This window comes from Vulpes vulpes, chromosome 2 (assembly GCF_048418805.1).
Source record: "Vulpes vulpes isolate BD-2025 chromosome 2, VulVul3, whole genome shotgun sequence".
NCBI classification, from domain to species: Eukaryota; Metazoa; Chordata; class Mammalia; order Carnivora; family Canidae; genus Vulpes; species Vulpes vulpes.
The window spans coordinates 119,354,717-119,377,316 of NC_132781.1; the positions used below are offsets into that span (position 1 = coordinate 119,354,717).

The window sequence follows — 22,600 nt, forward strand, 5'->3', positions numbered from 1 at the left end:
GAAGACTGGGGTGCATGGGTGGCTCAATTCGTTTAGCGTCCAACTCTTGATATCAATTCAGGTCCTGATCTCAGAGTCATGAGTTCAAGCCCTACTTTGGGGTGCATGCTGGGCGTGGAGCCTACTTAAAACAAAATGAACAAACAAACGAAATCAAAAGAAAACTAAGTGTAGTAACAATTAATCCAGCCTGGATCATTTTCATCTTTATACAAACACAGTCATAAAATATAATTTTAAAAAATGTTTATGGAGAAAGGGGCCCATGAAGACAAAGAGTATAGGGCTCGTGAAAATCATAAAGAAGCCTTGTGGGGGATAACTGGTATATGTGGACAGGGAGCAAATTGGAAAATCATCATTTTGCAAACTTCATAATAAATATTGGATAAAGGAAGAACCATCAAAGAAGCTACATCTAAAGGTACCTGGGTGGCTCAGTCAGAAGAGTGATGGACTCTTGATTTCGGGCTCAGGTCATGATCTCAGGGTCCTGGATGGAGCCCCATGTCCAGCTCCTCACTCAGCAGGGAGTGTGCTTGGTGATTTCTCTCCCTCTCCCTTTGCCCCTCCCCCAACTCATACTCTGTCTCTGTCTCTCTCTCCCTGGGATGAATGGATAAATCCTTAAAAAAACAAAAAAGATGCTAAATCTAGAGGAAATTTTGGTGAAGAATGAAGAATAGGATATTTGCATGTCTTAAACCATCTCACCCACCCTTCCCCAATTTTTTAGTAGTTGTAAGAAAGAAAAAGAAAAGTTAATCATATAGTGGGGAAGTCAAGCACCACCTTGACTGGGTGATCAAAATTAATATCTCCTACGAGGAACAGATGAACACCACATACATCCAGATGTAATACCATGAGAAGTCTACAACAGCATCTATGCAGTATTCCTGCTAGAAGTAGTTTCCTTAGTAATCAATATAAACAAAGTGTTCTATTTTCTAAAAAGGTGGGAGGTGCAGACATATTACAAACTTCAAAAATGTCAATGTAAAAAAAAAAAAAGACAAAGGCTGGGAAATCTTCCATATTTAGGAGATATGACAACTAAAAAATGCTCTACCTGACCCTGAAATTGAACCTGTTCTAGAAGGGGAATAACCTATGAGGCACATTACTAGATCAAGTAAAAAAATGTGGATTATGGGCAATAAATTGGATAAAAGTACTATACCCATGCGACTTTATGAAGTTAACAACTGTTTAGCAAAGCCTGTTCTTCAAAATTCCATAATGAAGTATTTAGGGGCAAAAAACTATAATGTATATAACTTACCCCTCAAATGGTTCAGAAAAAAACATTGTGCGTGTGTGTGTGTGTGTGTGTGTGTGGTGAGACGAGAGAAAGAGAGAGAGAGAGAGAGAGAGAGAGAATGAATGATAAAGCAAATAGGATTGAATGATAACAGTAGGCAGATCTTTGTGAAGGGTATACAAGTGTTCCTTGTACTACATTTATTTTTGCTACTCCCTGTAATTTTGAAGTTATTTCCAAGTAAATTTTTAAAACTTAAAAAATTAAAAAACATGCTAGAGTGTCACATATTGATTATAACTAATATGGTGTGAATAACATTGGCTGGGTATTTCATATTATAGTCTCCCTTTTTTTTTTTAAGATTTTATTTATTTATTCATGATAGAGATAGGCAGAGACACAGGCAGAGGGAGAAGCAGGCTCCATGCCGGGAGCCTGACGCGGGACTCGGTCCGGGATCGCGCCCTGGGCCAAAGGCAGGTGCTAAACCGCTGAGCCATCCAGGGATTTCTCCCATGTTCTTATATAGTCTCTGAATATCACTTAAAATGTCTGTGAAGAGGGCTGCCCCTGTGGCTCAGCAGTTTAGCGCCATCTTCAGTCCAGGGCGTGATCCTAGAGACCTGGGATTGAGTCCCACCTCAGGCTCCCTGCGTGGAGCCTGCTTCTCCCTCTGCCTGTGTCTCTGCCTTTCTCTGTGTGTCTCTCATGAATGAATAAATAAAATATTTTTTAAAAATCTCTGTGAACATTCTATCAGACTACACTCTAGAGTTTGTGGGCCATTTCCTTATTGTTAAATATTTAGATTATTTAAACATTTTTCCTGATTTAAACAATATTTACTGTACTTAAGCTTAAGAGTTGCAGAATTTTACCATATATTTTGAAATTTCAACTCTATTATTTAGTGTCTATGTCAGCTTAAGTCAATTACTTATTTTTCTATGCTCCAACCTCTTCAAGTAGGCGTAACAGTCTTTACAGGGTTGTCGTATTAAATGGGTCGTGCATGTAAAGAACTTACAATTGTGTCTAGCACATAGTAAGCATTCAATAGATATTGGCTATTTGTATACTTTTTGTGTATTAAGCTTTGACGGTATTCTGAACAATGACACCTATGGTTTTCCAATCTTTACTTTCTTTGATTTAAAGCAAGTGTACGGGGATCCCTGGGTGGCGCAGCGGTTTGGCGCCTGCCTTTGGCCCAGGGCGCGATCCTGGAGACCCGGGATCGAATCCCACTTCAGGCTCCCGGTGCATGGAGCCTGCTTCTCCCTCTGTCTGTGTCTCTGCCTCTCTCTCTCTCTCTGTGACTATCATAAAAAATAAATTAAAAAAAAATTTAAAGCAAGTGTACGGGAGTTCATCTAATGAGAAGACATCTGCTGCTATCCTAAATTTAACCACAAGGTGGCAGCATAACCAACTAACTGGTAATATTAATGTAAATAGATGATTTTCAAACTCCAATTTACAAAATCCCAAAATAGAAAAAGGGCTCTTTGAAAAGAAGTGTGGTCACCGCAGACGCATTACATCTACGTTTGGTGAATCAGTTGAGGTACATCTGTCCCAATAGCTCATCGGGTTGGCCAGACATCCCTGAACTTACTCATCGTTGCTCCAACTTCATTTTCATCCAGCTTAGAAACTTTTTCCTCCTTCAGACCTTCCTATCTCAGAGAATGACACTACAGCACTACCATCCAACTAACTGCTGAAGGCAGAAACTAAAGTCCTTCTATTGTGGCATGGAGCTTTGTGCTGTTGATCTCTAGTTTTGTTCTATTACAGTAAAAAAAAAAGTAGTCTGTATGATATCAACCCTTTTGTTACTTCTTGAGACTGGCTTTGCAGTAAAATTTTATAAGTACTCTATAAATTTTATAAATACTCTATAAATACTTAAGAAGTACATGTACTCTCTTTTCGGTGAAGTATTCTAGCTATCTCCATTAAATCAAGCTTATTAATTGTGTTGTTCATATCTCCTATATTCTTATTAGTATTTCGTCAGTTTTTCTGTTTCTGTAGGAAACGGGGTTAAAAAAAATAACTCCCATGTAGTTGAAGAGTTGTTGATTTCTTGCAATGCTGTCAATGACATTTTTGCCTTATATTATGAGTTACATACAGATTCAGAATTGCTATAGCTCCTTGGTGAATTAGTCTTTCATTGTTTTATTATTCCTTTTATTTTTAGAAAATATTTATTCTGAGCAATACTTTTCACTTTAAAGGCTATTTTGTCTGGCATTCATATTACCATACTAACATCTTTTGGGGTAATATTTTCCCATTCATTAGTTTATGTTCTAGCTGTGTCTGTGGTAAACAGCATGTAGCTACATTTTTGTACTATTATCTAGTAGGAGCAGTTCTGATTTTTAAGTGACAACTTTCATCTATTTATATATTGAAATTACTGACATGAGTTATTACAACAATTCTGATACTTTTTTTAATTGACAGTGCTATTTCTCGGCTTCTTTTTTCCCCTCCTTGTATTTCTTCTATCAGGTTGATCTGGCTTTCTCTATTCTTTTTCTTCACCCTCATTGGTTTAGAGTCTTCATATTATATTTTTATCCTTTTGGTAATTCTCCTTACATTTTTAACATGTATATTACAAGGTCTAAAGTTAATTTATCTATACTCTTCCTTGAACAACCAAGAGCCTCAGCTGGAGCGCCTGGGTGGCTCAGTGGTTAAGCATCTGCCTTTGGTTCAGGTCATGATCTCAGGGTTCTGGGATCAAGCCCTGCATGGGGCTTTCCAATCAGTAGGGAGTCTGCTTCTCTCTCTCTCTCTCTCTCTCAAATAAATAAATAAGATCTTTAAAAATAGAGGCACCTGAATGGCTCAGTGGTTGAGCATCTGCCTTTGGCCCAGGGCATGATCCTGGGGTCCTGGGATCTAGTCACACATTGAGCTCCCCACAGGGAGCCTGCTTCTCCCTCTGTCTATGTCTCTGCCTTTCTCTGTGTGTCTCTCATGAATAAATATATAAAATTTAAAAACAAAAGAGCCTTAGAAAGCTTTATAGCCAATCATCCTACCTCTCATCTTGTTCATTGCTGTTATCTAGTATTTTCGTTTCCATATCTTCTCAAGTTAGGCTTTAATATCACTGTTAATCTCGTTTACAATCAATGCATATTAAGAGATGCTGCTGTGTTTAATGATTTCCTTGCTTAGCATTACTTTTTGGATTATGTTATTCCCTTGATTAAAATATTTCGGTAGCTTCACAGTAGAAAGGATAGCATACAAGTCCTGTATCATAGCCTATGATAGTCAGCATGCTCTGGTCCCCAAGTGCTTTTCAAGGGTCCGCCATGCCACTCTTCCCCACTGCTCAACTGCCTTCCAGCAATCGTCTTCTTTTAGCTCTGGGAACAGGTTATAACTGAACACCAATTTCTTTCCCACTTCAAATTCTACGCACATTATTCTCTTTCAATTCAGTATAGTGTTATTTCTATTCTTCCCATTCTCTCCTTGTTTGCCTAAGCGTAATGATCTTAAATGATCTTCTGACAAGAGTTTCCCTTTGTGGGAGATTAGGTCCTTCCCATCCCATAATTCTATAAAAGCACTCTGTTTGTTCCTCCATGTACTTACCATAAGTCATAATTCCATATTTGAATGTGTGTTTCCTTGTTTGGTGCCTGCCTCTCTGCCCAGACAGGGCTCTATAAGAACATCACTGGAAATGAAAAGCCAACGAGAATGAAAAATATTTTAAAAGAAGGAATTAGGGGTGCCTGGGTGGCTCGGTAGTTGAGCCTTCAGCTCAGGGTATGATCCTGAGGTCTTGGGATGAAGACCCATATCGGGTTCCCCATGGGGAGCCTGATTCTCCCTCTGCCTGTGTCTCTCATGAATAAATAAATAAAATCTTTAAAAAACTGAAAATAATAAAAGAAGGAATTACACATTTTTATATAAAATTATATAAGATAGCAAATAGAAGGACAAGTTAATGCAATTCTAACGTTCTCCTTTGAAAGTCTATAAAAATAGAGATACTACTTTCAGAAATAGAATAATTAGGGAAAGAATTCCATTTGAATCAAATTGAGGAAGGGGAAAATTACTTCTGCTTAGAAATATTAAGGCTAGAATGACAGCAGGACATCCATGTGAAAATATCACAAGGACAATCAGCATTATGCTGGTGGAACATTAGGTTAGAGGTCAGGGCCAGAGATGCAGTTGGGGAGATAACTTACACATTTTTTCATCCCTTATCAATTTTTTAAAGATTTTATTTTTATTCATGAGAGACACAGAGAGAGGCAGAGACACAGGCAGAGGGAGAAGCAGGGTCCCTGCTGGGATCCCAATGCGAGACTCGATCTCAGGACCCCGGGATCACACCCTGTGCGAAGGCAGACACTCAACCACTGAGCCACCCAGGTGCCCCATCACCCCTTATCAATTTAATATTCAATTTCACATCAAGGCATTTCAAACCTTCTGCTTTGTCCCCATTCATTCAACAAATATTCTTCCTGGCTCTGTGCTAAATGCAAGGATACAATAGTTAAGTAAGAAGGATGCTCTTCCCTCATGAAGCTTACAGCATAAAGGGGGAAAAAGACAATTCAATAAGCAGTTACAATAGAGTGTGACCCACCCAGCCAGAGAGATTAGATAAGGGTGCTATTCGGAACACATAGTAGAAAAAATTAACCTAGTTTGCGAATTCAGGGAAAACATTCCAGGGAGAAGTCATGCTTTCCTGAAATCCCAAGGAGAATAAGGAGTTATTTGGGAAATAAGGTAAAAGGAGACTCCTTGGTAGAGGAACCGTGTATGTATGCAAAACTTTAAAGCAAGAAAAAATCTACATGCTCAAGTGTCCTACTCTTGTCAAGGAAATATTCTCTATCCAGCCTTAAAAAGACTTTTTAAGTTGATAGAGGTATAATTTATATATAGAGAAATTCACCCTTTTAATGTGTATGAATATGGACAAACTTATACAGCATACAATCGTTACAACAATCAAGAGATACAGTATTTCTATCACCCTACAAAGTTCCTCTGGCAACCGCTGATTAGATTTCTGTCTCTATAGTTTTTCCTTTTCCAAATATCACATAAATAGAATCATATAGTATGTAGTCTTTTGAATTTGGCTCCTTTCACAGAACATAATGCTTTTCAGAGTGATTTACCTTGTTTCATGTATCAATAGTTTGATTCTTTTTACTGCGGAGCATTCCACTGTATAGGTGTACTGTGATTTGTTTCCAGTTTGTGGAAAATGTGGACAAAGCTGCTACAAATATTACTTTCCAGGTCTTCATTTCTCTTGGGTAAATACCTAGGAGTAAGATTTTTCGATCATACAGCAAATGCAAGTTTAACTTTAAAGGAAATTGCCACACTGTTCCCCAAAGTGGCTGTAGCACACTGCATTCCCACTTGCAACATATAAGAATCCCAGTTGTTCTGTATCCTCACCTGCGTTTGACATTATCAGTTGCTATAATTACTGCTGTATTAATTTAAGCCATTCTACTAGGTGTGCAGGGGTATCTCATTGTAATTTTATTTTTTATTTTTTATTTTTTTTTTCTCATTGTAATTTTAAATTGCACTTTCCCAATGACTAAATTGGTCAGGCATCTTTTCGTGTACTTAAGTGTCATCTGTTTTCTTTTATAAAGTGTCCATTCAGATGTTTTGCCTATTTTTTCTTTCCTGAATTGTTTGCTTATTATTGAGTTTAGGGAATCTTAACATATTCCGGTTAACAAAACCTTATCAGATAGGGTTTGTTTGTTTTTAAGATTTATTTATTTATTTTAGGGAGAGAGAGGAGGGAGACAGGGAGAAGGAGAGAGACTCTTAAGCGGACTCTGTGCTGAGCAAGAGCACAACTTGGGTCTCAATCTCACAACTCTGAGATCATGACCGAAGTGGAGAGGAAGAGTTGGTTGTTTAACTGCCTGCACTCCCCAGGCATTCCTCAGATATGTGCTTTTAAAGTTGTTCTTCCCAGTGGGCAGCTTGTCTTTTCCTTCTCTCCACTTGTCTTTCAAAGAGCAGAATTTGTTTTTATCTTGCAAAACCTGATTTATTACTTTTTTTTCTTTTTCTACCCAGCCTTTTAATACTATTCCTTCCCATCCCTTTCCAACGTGGTCATCTTCCACTGCATTCAATCATGCAGAAGTCTCTCATTGTTTAGCAAAAATCTTCACTGGCACCTACTGCATTTCCCCTATTGTTCTTATATGTTTTCTCCTTATTTCTCTGACAGATATTTGGAATAAATATTCTCTGGAAGCCTCATTTCCTTACTACTTCCTCATCTTTAAATCTCTGAAATTTTGCTTCCATTCATACCACACTACCAAAACTAACCTCTGGATGTCACCAAAAAACTTCTTACGTGTCAATTCCAGGAATATTTTCTAGACCCTAATTCTCTGCGTCCTTTTGGCAAAATCCTTCCTTCCAGAAATTACTTTTCAGCCTGTTACTTTCAGTATTTCAAAAAAACTGCTTGAAGGCTGTATAGTATTCCCTTAGGGATTTTTTCAATTGTTATTTAATGTAATGTAAACAAGAGTTTATTTACTGAATAAAGTCAACTTTTTTGTTCTGAATTCAGACTGAAGTAATAAATATGAAATACGTGTTAAATTGCTTACAGGTAATAATCCCCTTACATGAGCTGAATATCTCTATTTGTCTGTTCAATGACTTCATTGTCTTTTTTTAGAATCCATATTCCCAGTGATGTAAATTTCAGCACAACCTATGACAGTGATTTTTTATTTTAAATTTGGGGGCATGTGGGTGGCTCAGTGGTTGAGCATCTGCTTTGGCTCAGGTCATGATCCCGGGGTCCTGGGATTGAGTCCCCCATCAGACTCCCCAGAGGGTGCCTGCTTTTCTCTCTCCCTATGCTGCTGCCTCTCTCTGTGTGTCTCTCATGAATAAATAAAATCTTAAAATAAATAAATAAATAAATAAATAAATAAATAAATAAATAAATTTGAACTACTAGAGTCCAAATAAGTGAAGCTTTACCCTAGCTTTTCATTATAATATATATGTTCATCTATATGATACCATAGATTAGGAAGAAATATAATCCAGGGGCTGGCTATCTGCTAGGACAGGGATAAAAGTAGTTATTAGAATCACAAAGTTTTTTCTATTATTTTTTGGGTGGAGAAACAAATACAGTCAAATAGATTTTTCCTCAAAAGACAAGTCATAAAGAGGGCACAGCAAAGAAATTTCTTTTTTTTTCTTAAGATTTTATTTATTCTTTCATGACAGACACACACAGAGAGAGAGGCAGAGACACAGCCAGAGGGAGAAGCAGACTCCATACAGGGAGCCAGACATGGGACTAGATTCCAGATCTCCAGGATCACACCCAAGGCTGAAGGTGGCGCTAAACTGCTGAGCCACCAGGGATGCCCAGCAAAGAAATTTCAATTTTGATTTTTGCCTCAATGGGACTATAAATAGCAACTAGTTTCACTTTTCTTGGTTATCCCCATAATTATTATGGGAAAAGGATAGGAAAGGATAGGAAAGATACCTCTCCTTTCATTTGCCTTCTCTTCCTGTTTTCCCTTTTTATTTCTTCTAATTAGCATAATGACCAGAGAATGTGACTAAATTAAATCACCCCGTTTCTCTCAACTCTAAAGTTATTATTTTTGTTAGCCCATCCAGCTCTTCTGCTAGCTTTCTTTCACCTGCTGGAAAGTCTGCTTTCTAATGGACAGCCTCTACTTCTTTTTTCTTGGACAGAGCGAAACAGAGCAAATGATGAAAATTCTCCTGAAATTCCTTAGTGTCACAAAGTCAGTCTAGGGAAATCAGTGCCCTGAAGCCTTCTATGTTTCTATCTTGAGAATATCAATGCATGAAGCCTTCTATGTTTCTATCTTGAGAATATCAAGGCATTCAGAGCACATTGGGAGGCAGCATCACATAGCAGAAAGCACTCTGGAGTTAGGAAAACCCCAATTCAGATCAATTCTGATCAAGACTTACTAGCATTTTTTTTAAATTTTTTTTTTTTATTTATTTATGATAATCACGGAGGGAGAGAGAGAGAAGCAGAGACATAGGCAGAGGGAGAAGCAGGCTCCATGCACCGGGAGCCCAACGTGGGATTCGATCCCGGGTCTCCAGGATCGCGCCCTGGGCCAAAGGCAGGCGCTAAACCGCTGCGCCCCCCAGGGATCCCGACTTACTAGCTTTTTGACCAGAAAGTCAATAAATCCTCTGAGCATGTTTCCTCATCTGTGAAAGAAAAAAATAACATCTACTTGAGCAGGAAGCATGAGGAAAAAATCTGATACTTATTAAGTACCTGATACATTTTAATGCCTTTCTTCCCTCGTGCCCACAATAATTTTCTTTTCTTTTCTTTTTTTAAAGATTTATTTATTTATTTTAGAGAGACAGCACACAAGCAGGGTGAGGGGCAGAGGGAGAGTCAGAGAATCTCAAGAAAACTTCTTGCTGAGCATGAAAGATGAGGAGCTCAATCTCCCTACCCCAAGACCATGACCCAAGTTGAAATGAAGAGTAAGACACTCAACCCAGCGAGCCACCCAGGCACCACTCCCTCACAATAATTCTTTTAATAAAGAATGACTCTTTGGGGTGCCTGGGTGGCTCAGTCGGTTGAGAATCTAACTCTTGATTTTGGCTAGGTTCATGATCTTGGGGTGGTGAGATCGAGTCCCATGTCTGGCTCTGTATGCCCAGCACAGTCTGCTTGGGATTCTCTCTCCCTTCCTTGCTCTCTTTCTCTCTAAGAAATAGATAAAATCTTAAATTTAAAAAAAAAAGAATCTTTAAAATAAATGTTGCCCTTTCTTAATGCACTGATACAAGGCTAGTCATTTGGCACCTGCCATAGGATGCACTGACATTCTGGTGAGATAAGGGGATAGGCTGCCTCCTGAATATATTTGTGTTCTAACAGGGACTTTGAAGATGGGCATTTTTGGTGTAAGGGCAGTGCTAGTGGTGCTTTCTGTAGCATGCTCTAGGAAACGTGAAAGTTCTGTGAAGCATCTCAAGAAGTCCCTGACGGCATTTCAACAGGAGACTTATTTAGTGTCTGCTTGCTCTGTGACCTAACCTTAACAACAGGTGCAAAGGACATCTCAGCCTTCAATTGGACTACTTTACATAGGAAGAGCATACAGAGCTCTATAAAAAATCACACAGCAGGGTACCTGAGTAGCTCAGTTGGTTGAGCATACAACTCTTGATTTCAGTTGGGTCATGATCTCAGGGTCATAAGATCGAGCCCCACATTTGGGCTCAGTGCAGAGTCTGCTCGAGATTCTCTCTCTCTCTCTCCCTTTGCCCCTCCCCCTGCTCACTCTCAATAAATAAATAAATAAATAAATAAATAAATAAATAAATAAACACACACATACATAAATACATAAATAAAATCTTTTTAAAAAATCACAGAGCAGCTACAAGTCTGTAAATAAAGTTCATGGCACCTTATATATCTTTTTTATTCTGAACTATTGTACATATATTATGTGAAATAAATTAACTTTATTTTGAAATTCCTTTTCATCACAAAGTATACATGATCTTTGACTATTATACTTCTAAGACTCTTTCCTAGAATATACTCGTGTGTGTGTGTATGTGTGTGTATATATGTTTCTATATATATGCTCATTGCAGCTTATTTGTACTAACAAAGACTAGAAACAATTGGTTCAATATTATAGCATAGTCATACGATGGAATGTTATCAACTCATTAAATAACAAACAATTGGGGTGCCTGGGTGGTTCAGTCAGTTAAGCATCAGACTCTTGGTTTCAGCTTGGGTCATGATCTCCTGGATCATGAGATTGAGCCCTGCATCCAGCTTTGCACTCAGAAGGGAGTCTTCTTGAGATTCTCTTCCTCTGCCCCCCCCAAATAAATAAGTAAATCTTTAAAAATAAATAACAATGAACAATTAAATAGCAACTGCATGCTTAGAATCTTATTAAATGATAAAAGAGAATAAAAAGAAGTATAAAGAATATCTTCTGGAGGAGAATATTACCTGGTTGGGAAAGGTCAAAGATGCACATGTTCCGGCTTTAAATTTTGTGTCCTCTGTGTGACTCAATTCTTTGATTTGTGTTCTTGAAAATAATCTTCTGGAGTTGCCTGGGAGAGCATGCAACTCTTAATCTCAGGGTTGTGAGTTCAAGCCCTATGTCAGACATGGAACCTACTTTTTAAAAAATGAATAAGATGGATGCCTGGATGGCTCAGTGGTTGAGCATCTGCCACTGGCTCAGATCATTATCCTGGAGTCCCAGGATCGAGTTTTACATTGGGCTCCCTGCATGGAGCTTGCTTCCCCCTCTGCCTGTGTCTCTGCCTCTCTCTGTGTGTCTCTCATGAATAAATAAATAGAATCTTTAAAAAATAATAAAATAAAAAATGAATAAGAAAAAGAAAATGAATCTTGTGGACTAGGGTTGGCAAACTATAGTTTGTGGGGCATAATCCAAACTCCTTGCCTATTTTCATAAATAAAATTTTACTTGAACCCAGCCATGCCCATTCATTTACCAATTATCTGTGGCTACTTTCCTGATACAGAGTTGAGTACCTGCAACAGAGACCATATGTTCCACAAAGCCAAAAATATGTACTAGCCTGTCCCTTTACAGAAAAAGTCTGTCAACTTCTCTTATAGGACTTAAAAGCAAAACAAATAAACCTTAAAAATAGTTTGAAATTAAGCTTGGTGGTTTTAAAATCCATAAATTTTTCCATACACTTTTCTTTAAAAGGTGAAGCTTAAGTCTCCTCTCTTTGAGTGTGGACAAAAACTTGGTGACTTCCTTCTAGAAAAAAAGAATATGGCATAATTAAGGGTGTATGACTTCTGAGATTACTTCATAAGATGTTACAGTCTTCTCTTTGCTCTTGTTTGGATCACTTGGTGAGGGGAAGCCGGTTGGTACGTTGTGAGGACATTCAGGTAGTCCTGTGGAGAGGTCCATGTGGCAAGGAACTGAAACTTCCTGCCAACAGCTAACAAGGAAATAATGCCTTTTACTAACAGCCACGTGAGAGAACCATCTTGGAAGTATATCCCTTAGCTCTGGTCAAGCCTTCAAATAATTGGAGCCCTAGCCAAGGTTTTGACTACATCCTGAGAGACCCTGAATCAGAACAATGTCGTTAAGCCACTTCTGAATTGACCCACAAAAACTGTGAAACACTAAATGTTGTTTTAAGCTACTAAATTTGAGGGTAATTTGTGATTCGGCAATAGATAACTAATACAAAGCTGAAAACTTTAGGTCCTGTAGAGCAGTGGGTTCATAACTTTTTTTTTTTATGATTTTATTTATTTATTCATGAGAGACATAGAGAGAGAGAGGCAGAGACATAGGCAGAGGGAGAAGCAGGCTCCATGCAGGAAGCCCAATGTGGGACTCAATCCCGGAACTCCAGGATCACGCCCTGGGCGGAAGGCAGGCACTAAACCACTGAGCCACCCAGGGATCCCCCTCATAACTTTTTTCTTATAGGGCAAGATAATGAATGTTTTAAACTTTTGGGTCATATGATCTTCATCTCAATGACCCAACTTTGCCACTGTAGCAGGAAAGCAGCCACGTGTAAGAGGTAAACAAATGAATATAGCTGAGTTCCAATAAAACTTTATTTATAAAGACAGGTGGCAAGCCTGTAGGCCACACTTTGCCAACCTCTTGTCTAGATAAAGCAATTTTAATGATATTAACCAGTGATTAGAAAGAAGTGATAGAAGCTGGGGGAATTTTCAGCTTCATATTGCAAAGCAAACTACCAGGGAAACTCATGATTAGGAAAGGCTATGTGTACAATGTCATCATGATTCTCTTTTATCTTTCCCTGCTAGTTTTTGCCAAGAGGGTAGAGAAATAAAATAATTGCATAGGTGATGAGACTTTCCCCCAAGAAATCTGATAGAATGAAAACTGAGCACCAAACAGAAAATAGGAAAAAACTGCTCTGGGTTTTGCCAATCTCCTAAAACCCATGAGGACCAGTGCCAGAACTGGTGGGTTGTTTGATTTTTTAAGATTTTATTTATTTATTTGAGAGTGAGAGAGAACAGGAGCTGAGGGGGAGGGGCAGAGGCAGGGGGAAGAGCAGGCTCCCCTCTGATGGGAGGTTTGGGGGGATTTGGGTGGAGGGAGAGGTCTGGATGCCAGGACCCTGGGATCATGACCTGAGCCTAAGGCAGTCACTCAACCAACTGATCCACCCAGGCGCCTCCAGAGCTGGTGTTTTAAACATGCAAAGCACAGTTATTTAGGGTGGGAAGAAGATTATTTCCCATTAACACCTAGAAATAAGAACAAGGGACTGATGACTATTAGTGGAAATTAAAAAGCAACCCAAACTTCACTTAAGTCTATTTCTTAACATTATGCTCTAAGTGCATCATATTCTCTTTGTGGTCCTTAGAAGTCAGAAATTATTCAGATTGGGATGCCTGGGTGGCTCAGTGGTTGAGTGTCTGCTTTTGGCTCAGGGCATGATCCCAGGACTTCCGGATCAAGTCCCACATCAGGCTCCCAGCAGGGAGCCTGCTTCTCCCTCTGCCTGTATCTCTGCCTCTGTGTGTGTGTGTGTGTGTGTGTGTGTGTGTGTGTGTGATGAATAAATAATAAAATAAAAATCTTAAAAAAAAAGAAATTGTTCAGATCTGTAGATTCACCAAACATATTATGGTGGTTATTATTATTTTTAAGGTGTGGTTATTTTTTTTTAAGATTTTATTAATTTATTTGAGAGACAGAGAGAGCGCAAGCAGAAGGAGAGGGAGAGGAAGAAGCAGACATCCTGCTGAGCAGGGAGCCATATGTGCTACTCCACCCCAAGACCCTGGGATCATCTCTTTGCTCTCTCAGGGCGTAATGCCTCTCTCTCTCTCTCTGTGTGTCTCTTGTGAATAACTAAATAAAATCTTTTTTTTAAAGATTTTATTTAGTTATTCACGAAAGACACACACACACACACACACACACAGAGGCAGAGACACAGGCAGAGGGAGAAGCAGGTTCCATGCAGGGAGCCCAACGCGGGACTCGATCCGGGGACTCCAGGATCATGCCTTGGGCCGAAGGCAGGCGCTAAACTGCTGAGCCACCCAGGGATTCCCCAATAAAATCTTTTTAAAAAAAAACTTAGGATGTTAGTCCATTGTGATACAAACGTAGAGTAGAACATACATGCTAAGGTAACCCAAAGTAAAGAACATTAATAAATTCTTTTTTATAAACACAGCATGGGCATTAGGTACCTCAGGGATATGTTGACGTGTCTCTGTCACAGCATATACACAATGCCTATTTTCCCTCAGCCACCTTAGGCCACCGTGGGCATGGACATGGATCAGGCATAAGAACCTCTGTCATAAGCAGAGCAAATCAGTGTCTCCTCTAGCTGTCTAAAATCAGTAGAGGAATCCAAGGGCTTTTGGAGACAACAGATGACAAAGCTTAGCTGGGATGGAGAAATTCAGGAAGCACTGCCTGGAAAAGAAAAGTAAAACTGCAAGAGAACAGAAAAGGACAGTTAAGAATGTTTTGCCAGGGAACTGATCTCAGAGAAAGAAGGCAAAAAAGAAGATGGGATGGGAAAAGCTTTCTGTAAAAACCCCATAATTCCTACATATTCCCGTTTCTCACATAAAACCAAGTTCAGGAGGGAGCTTGTTCACAAATAGAATCATTATAAGGTTAAAAAGAAGAAAAGAAGAGGCAAAACAGAGCCAGCACTAGAGTAAGCTGAGTGATACAACCTCTTTGGGCACCAAATTTAAGAGGTGTCCTCCAAGACTCAGCGATCAAATAAATAATATTTTAATGCAATAGTTGAAAAAATCAAATTGGCAAACCACAGCCAGCCACCAGCTTTGCAAATAAAGCTTTATTGGAACCAGGTCAGGTTCAGGGTGAAGTGACTGAGGCCGGGTAGAATTCGGCAAGGAAGAAAGAATTCTGTCTCTACTAACAATGTTGACATTGTATTCGTTATGGATTTTTTGCATTGATTTTGACTTTTTAAAGAATATTACATTAAAACATTATTTTGATTGCTGGGGTTTTTAGTTTCCCTTAAATTTTGTGCTTCACTCACCACACCCTAGTCCTGTCCGGGTTGTAAAAAAGAGAGATGAGGCAGGGAAGAGATAGTAGTTTAAAAACTCATGCAGGGATTTGGGGTCAAGACCTAAAGCAGAAAAGTGGGAGACTCCATTTTATCCTGCTGTATGCATCCTGTGCCCTGGGCACCCTCATGCCAGTGAAGGCCGTTCTTTCATTGAGCTCCTTCCCTTGGCTTGGCAGCTGCACTCACTTTTATATGCAGGTTCTGGAATGCTGGGAGCTGTATGGCAGCCAACATCTCTCCTCTCCCTTCTCAAACATGACGTTCTCTGTAATTCAGTTACAGACACCTCTTTCCTTAGCCTTCTCACCCAGGGAGCCTGATCAAGGAATCTAAGAACTAAGCCTCATTTGCCTTCTCTGGGTATGCAAGTAAATTTGCATATATCTTGTGTCCATTTGCATTCCCCTCACAGGGGGCATTTAGAATAAAAACAACATTCATGAATCAAAATGAAGCTTGTTCCATTCTTTCTCTGTCAAAGTATGGTGTAAGTAAAAGGAGACCACAGTGTGAGAAGGAGCTGAAATTATATTTGCCAGGGTTATGCAGAGTTTTAAAAGCAATCCAATTTGGTGGCATTTACCACCACAAAATTGGCGTTTAATATTTATGGATTTAGCCTTGGAGAAATCACTCATGACTGAAATAGCCACCCCCTTTCACTACCATTCTTGTAGAAATTTGGGCCAAGAGCCCCTAGCAGCTAAAACTACTTTTCCTTCTACAAGTCAGCACTTAGAGGGTGGGAAGCCTGACAGTTGTACTTAAGTGATTTCTCCATCTAGCGAGAAGTGGATGTAGAACCGATTAGGAAGGAGGAAAGGAAGGACTGTTGCTTTCCATTCTCCCTCAGCCCTCTGGAAGCTGAAAGAACTCAGAAAAGGAAAAAGAGCATTCTGGTATGAACACCACACAGAATTTCATCTAAAGAAACAAACCAGTGGGCAGGGTGCTGCCAGCACAAAATATGATAGAGCTCACAATGATGAACATTGATATCACAGATAAGGGCAAGTTCATTACTGAGTTGCTTAAATGAGTAGAGCAGAAAAGGCGAAATACATCAACATGCCTCCAGCACTGTCTAAGAGAACCAGAGGGTGTGAGCCTTGCAATCTGTGTGACAGGTAGAGAGTTCAGTGAAGAAGTGTGACTCAATCATTCACAACTTGAAAAAAAATCCCCTTAGTCCATTTAACCTTAATTAAAATATCCAGTTCTTGAAGCAACTTTCTGGTGATTGGATAATTTGTAACCAAGAAAAGGGGTGCTCTGGACAATGAATTTCTATTTTCAAACAGATTCACCTCTGTATAATTTAATGCAGTGGTCCTGGTTGATAATTCGGCTTTGTATATTTGGTTAGTAGGAATTGATGCTCAATTCAACACTTGGTTGAATTGATCAAATCAAGCTTCTGGCCAACCTGTCATTAAGCCTTATCATTTCTTCCTTTAAAATGTCATGTGTATCTAGAGAAATACTATGACAAGAATGCAGAAATATAGGAGCAGAGAGGCTCTCTTACCATTGTTCTCAGAGGCACTGGAAAAATCTTGGAAGTAACCTAATGTCAATCATTAGGAAACTGGATAAATATATTATGGTATATCCATTGACAGATTAATGGATAAAGAAAATGTGATACACACACACACACACACACAATGGACTCTACTCTGCCATCAAAAAAATTAAATCTTGCCATTTGCAATGACACGGATGGAACAGATAGTATTATGCTAAGTGAAATAAGTCAATCAGAGAAAGACAATTATCATTTGATCTTACTCATGTGGAATTTAAGAAAGATAACAGGATCATAGGGGAAGAAAGGAAAAAATAAAACAAGATGGAATCAGAAACGGAGACAAACCATAAGAGACTCTTAATCATAGGAAACAAGCTGAGGGTTGCTGGGGAGGAAGGGGTGGGGCAATGGGACAACTAGGTGAGGGCATTAAGGAGGACATGTGATGTAATGAGCACTGAGTGTTGTAGAAGACTGATGAATGACTGATCTCCACCTCACAGAATTTCATCTAAAGAAACAAACCAGTGGGCCAGTGAGCACTGAGTGTTGTAGAAGACTGATGAATGACTGATCTCCACCTCTGAAACCAAAAATACATCATATGTTAATTAATTGAATTTAAATAAATTTTAAAAAATAAAAATATTCAAGTGGAAAATAAACAAATATATTATGGTAGATTCATACTATGTGAAACTCCAACGACACTACTAAAGAGAGTAAAATATATTTTTATGTAACAATATAGAAATATTTCTAAGATGTATTATTAAATAATCTACATTTCAGAACAGTATAAATATTATGATCCAATTTAGGTAAAACAAAGTATACATACATATATGTGTGTGTCTGATATTTGTTTATGATCAAATTTTTCTGAAACAATATCAATATTAGTAGTCACTTGTTTATTATTTTGTATATATTTTTTTGGAGTTCGATTTGCCAACATATAGCATAACACACAGTTCTCATTCCATCAAGTGCCCCCTTCAGTCCTGTCACCCAGTCACCCCATTCCCCCCCTGCCCACCTCCCTTTCCACTACCCCTTGTTCGTTTCCCAGAGTTAGGAGTCTCTCATGTTCTGTCAACCTCACTGATACTTCCCACTCATTTTCTCTCCTTTCCCCTTTATTCCCTTTCACTATTTTTTTATATTCCCCAAATGAATGAGAACATATAATGTTTGTCCTTCTCCGATTGACTTACTTCACTCAGCATAATACCCTCCAGTTCTATCCACATCGAAGCAAATGGTGGCTATTTGTCATTTCTAATGGCTGAGGAATATTCCACTGTATACATAGACCACATCTTCTTTATCCATTCATCTTTCGATGGACACCGAGGCTCCTTCCACAGTTTGGCTATTGTGGACATTGCTGCTATAAACATCGGGGTGCAGGTGTCCTGCCGTTTCACTGCATCTGTATCTTTGGGGTAAATCCCCAGCAGTGCAATTGCTGGGTCTTGGGCAGGTCTATTTTTAACTCCTTGAGGAACCTCTACGCAGTTTTCCAGAGTGGCTGTACCAGTTCACATTCCCACCAACAGTGCAAGAGGGTTCCCCTTTCTCCACATCCTCTCCAACATTTGTTGTTTCCTGCCTTGTTAATTTTCCCCATTCTCACTGGTGTGAGGTGGTATCTCATTGTGGTTTTGATTTGTATCTCCCTGATGGCCAGTGATGCGGAGCATTTTCTCATGTGCTTGTTGGCCACGTGTAATGTCTTCTTTGGTGAAGTTTCTGTTCATGTCTTTTACCCATTTCATGATTGGATTATTTGTTTCTTTGCTGTTAAGTTTAATAAGTTCTTTATAGATTTTTGACACTAGCCCTTTATCTGATAGGTCATTTGCAAATATCTTCTCCCATTCTGTAGGTTGTCTTTTAGTTTTGTTGACTGTTTCTTTTGCTGTGCAGAAACTTTTTATCTTGCTTAAGTACCAATAATTCATTTTTTGCTTTTGTTTCCCTTGCCTTCATGGATGTATCTTGCAAGAAGTTGCTGTGGCCAAGTTCAAAAAGGATGTTGCCTGTTCTCCTCTAGGATTTTGATGGATTCTTGTCTCACATTTAGATCTTTCATCCATTTTGAGTTTATCTTTGTGTATGGTGTAAAAGAATGGTCTAGTTTCATTCTTCTGCACGTGGCTGTCCAATTTTCCCAGCACCATTTATTTATTTTTTTTTAAATTTTTTTTTTGTATTTATTTATGATAGTCACACAGATAGAGAGAGAGAGAGGCAGAGACACAGGCAGAGGGAGAAGCAGGCTCCATGCACTGGGAGCCCGACGTGGGATTCAATCCTGGGTCTCCAGGATCACGCCCTGGGCCAAAGGCAGGCGCTAAACTGCTGCGCCACCCAGGGATCCCTTCCCAGCACCATTTATTGAAGAGACTGTCCTTTTTCCAGTGGATAGTCTTTTCTGCTTTGTCAAATATTAGTTGACCATAGAGTTGGGGGCCCTAGTTACTTGTTTAGAATGGTCTTGAGGAAGTATTGTGGGACCCGTAGACTTTTATAAAGTACTTCTGTAACCACATTTACGATGGTCATGCAGTCCTTTTATATTGATTATTAATTTACAGTGATTGATGTATAGTAACTGAAGTAATTAATATATTCTATATACGATTTACTAACTCACACACACACACACACACACACACACACACACAAAGTGAGTGCAGGTATAAGCAGTAATGCATATGAAAGAAAACACGCCAGGGATGCCTAGGTGGCTCAGTGGTTGAGTATCTGCCTTTGGCTCAGGGCAAGATCCTGGGGTCCTGGGATTGAGTTCCGCATCAGGCTCCACACAGGGAGCCTGCTTTTCTCTCTACCTATGTCTCTGCCTCTCTGTGTCTCTCATGAATAAATAAATAAAATCTCTTTAAAAAGGAAAAGAAAAGAAAACAAAGAAAATATGCCAATTACAGTATTTCTCATTAAGTAGTTGGATGCTAAGTGCTTTTTATTTTCTCCCATAAATGTGATTTTTCTAGATTTTTATAATGATCCTGGGATAGCTTCCTTGCTGTAAATAGAACTCATGGTTAATTCTTTTTTTTTTTTTAAGACTATTTATTTATTTGCGAGAGAGAGAGCACAGAAGAGTACAAGCAGGGGGAAAGGCAGAGGGAGATGGAGAAGCAGGCTCCCCAAGGAGCAGGGAGCCAGGAGGACTCAGGGCTCCATCCCAGGATCCTGGGACCATGACCTGAAGTAAAAGCAGATGCTTAACAGACTGAGCCACTCAGGAGCCCCTGTTTATTCTTTTCAAGTTACAAAAGTAACTCATTTTCAAAGTATCAAACCTAGAAAATACACATGAAATTAAAGGAACACTATGAAAACTCACCTATAATAACCTCAGCAACCAAAAATAACCATGGCTAACTTTTTTGTGTATATCCTTCTGGTCCCTTCATAATAATTTTTATCTTGTTGAAAAGGTAATCCTTATAGGGGCTCTTGTGTGGCTCAGTTGGTTAAGCATCCAACTCCTGGTTTCAGTTCAGGTCATGATCTCAGGGTCCTAGGATCAAGCCCCACATCCAGCCCCATATCCAGCCCCACATCTGGCTCTGTGCAGAATATGCTTGTCCTTCTTCCTTCCCCTCTGCTTCTCCCCACTCTCTCCCTCTCTCTTAAACAATAAAATCTTAAAAAAAAAAAAAAGATAATCACTATATCTGTTCTGTGATCTATGTTTCTGTTTGTTAGACATATTATCCAGAACATTCCTCCAGGTACATAAAATATTATCCAATATGATTTTTGATAACTTCACAGTATTCCATAATATGGAGATATCATAATTTACTTGGCTAACTCTAATTCTGGACTGTCCCAGTTGGACTTTTTTTTTGGGGAGGGGGGGGCTATATCTTTTTATCCATCCTATTATTTCCTCTTAGTAGATTCCTAAATTTGAAATTCCTGGGTCAAAGGGTAAGGTGTTACTTTTTTTTATTGTGGTAAAATATATATAACATACAGTTTACCATTTAACTTTTTATTTATTTATTTATTTATTTATTTATTTTTTTATTTATGATAGTCATACAGAGAGAAAGAGAGAGAGGCAGAGACACAGGCAGAGGGAGAAGCAGGCTCCATGCGCCGGGAGCCTGATGTGGGATTCGATCCCGGGTCTCCAGGATCGCGCCCTGGGCCAAAGACAGGCGCCAAACCGCTGCGCCACCCAGGGATCCCCCATTTAACTTTTTAAAGTATACAATTCAAAAAAAATAAAGTATACAATTCAGTAGTATTAAGTACATTTACAATGTTGTACAACAGTCAACATCATCCAATTTCAGAACTTTTTCATCATCCCCAACAAAAATCTTGTACCCGTTAAGCAGTAATTTCCTCTTCCCTCCTTCCCTTAGCCCCTGGCACACTAATCTGCTCTCTGTCTCCATTGGGCCATAGAAACTGACTTGTATCAGTATCCAGATTTGCCTATTTTAGGTATTTCATATAAATAGAATATTTGACCTTTTGTGCTTAGCTTCTTTCACTAAGTGTAATGTTTTCAAGCTTCATCCAGGTTGTAGCATATATTAGTATTTATTCCTTGTTATGACTGAGTAAAATTTCATATGGATATATCATATTTTGTTTATCAGTTCATCTGTTGGTGGATATTTGGGTTGCCTCTACCTTTTGGCTGCTTTGAATATTCATGTACAAGTCTTTATTTGAACATCTGTTTTCTGTTCTTTGGGATATATATCCAGAAGTAGAATTATCAGATCATATGTAATTCTATATTTAACTTCTTCAGGAACTGCCAAACTTTTCCACAGTAGGCTTCATCCACTTATGTTCCCATCAGCAATGTAGGAGAGTTCCAATTACTTCACATCTTCATTAACACTTGTTATTTTCTGTTGATGTTGCTTTAAATTTTTTTTTTTTAATTCATTTAAGTAATCTATACCAACACAGGGCTCAAAGTCATGATCCTGAGATCAAGAGTTGCATACTTTTCTGACTGAACCAGTCAGGCACCCCCTCCTTTTAAAAAAATTATTGTTGTTTTTTACTGATCACCCTAGTGAATGTGAAGTATTATCTCATTTTGGTTTTGATTCACATTTCCCTAATGACTAATGATGTTGAGCATCTTGTCATGTTCTTGTTGTCCATTTGTATATATTCTTTGGAGACATATCTATTCAAGTTCTTTTTGTCTATTTTTTAAGAAGATCTATTTATTTACTTTAGAGAGTGTGAGTACAAATTGGAGGAGGGGCAGAAGGAGAGAATCCTCAAGCCGACTCCCTACTGTGCACAGAGCCTGATGTGTGGCTTGATCTCATGACCCTGAGATCAATACCTGAGCCAAAAACCAAGAGTCAGATACTTAATGAATTATGCTCCAAGTGCCCCTCTTTGATCAAATCAAAATCAGCCAGCTTTACCCACTGCTTCTACTGTAGATGAATGAGAAGGAAAACTGAGTTAAAATATATTTGAGAGGAAAAAAAAAATATATATATATATATATTTGAGAGGGCAGCCCGGGTGGCTCAGTGGTTTGGCACCTGCCTTTGGCCCAGGAT

General features: G+C 38.9%; 1 protein-coding gene across 1 annotated transcript in view; it reads right to left on the reverse strand.

The window, feature by feature from the left end:
- NRG2 (neuregulin 2) overlaps window positions 1–22,600 on the reverse strand; it is a 242,900-nt gene that overhangs the window by 201,382 nt on the left and 18,918 nt on the right. Inside the window, exons 4-8 of the mRNA XM_072749755.1 lie at window positions 14,607–14,857; window positions 11,355–11,461; window positions 9,514–9,562; window positions 6,460–6,608; window positions 4,898–4,982 (exon numbers count right to left, since the gene is read on the reverse strand). The gene's annotated coding sequence lies outside the window, so the exon portion shown is untranslated. The remainder of the gene's footprint in view (window positions 1–4,897; window positions 4,983–6,459; window positions 6,609–9,513; window positions 9,563–11,354; window positions 11,462–14,606; window positions 14,858–22,600) is intronic.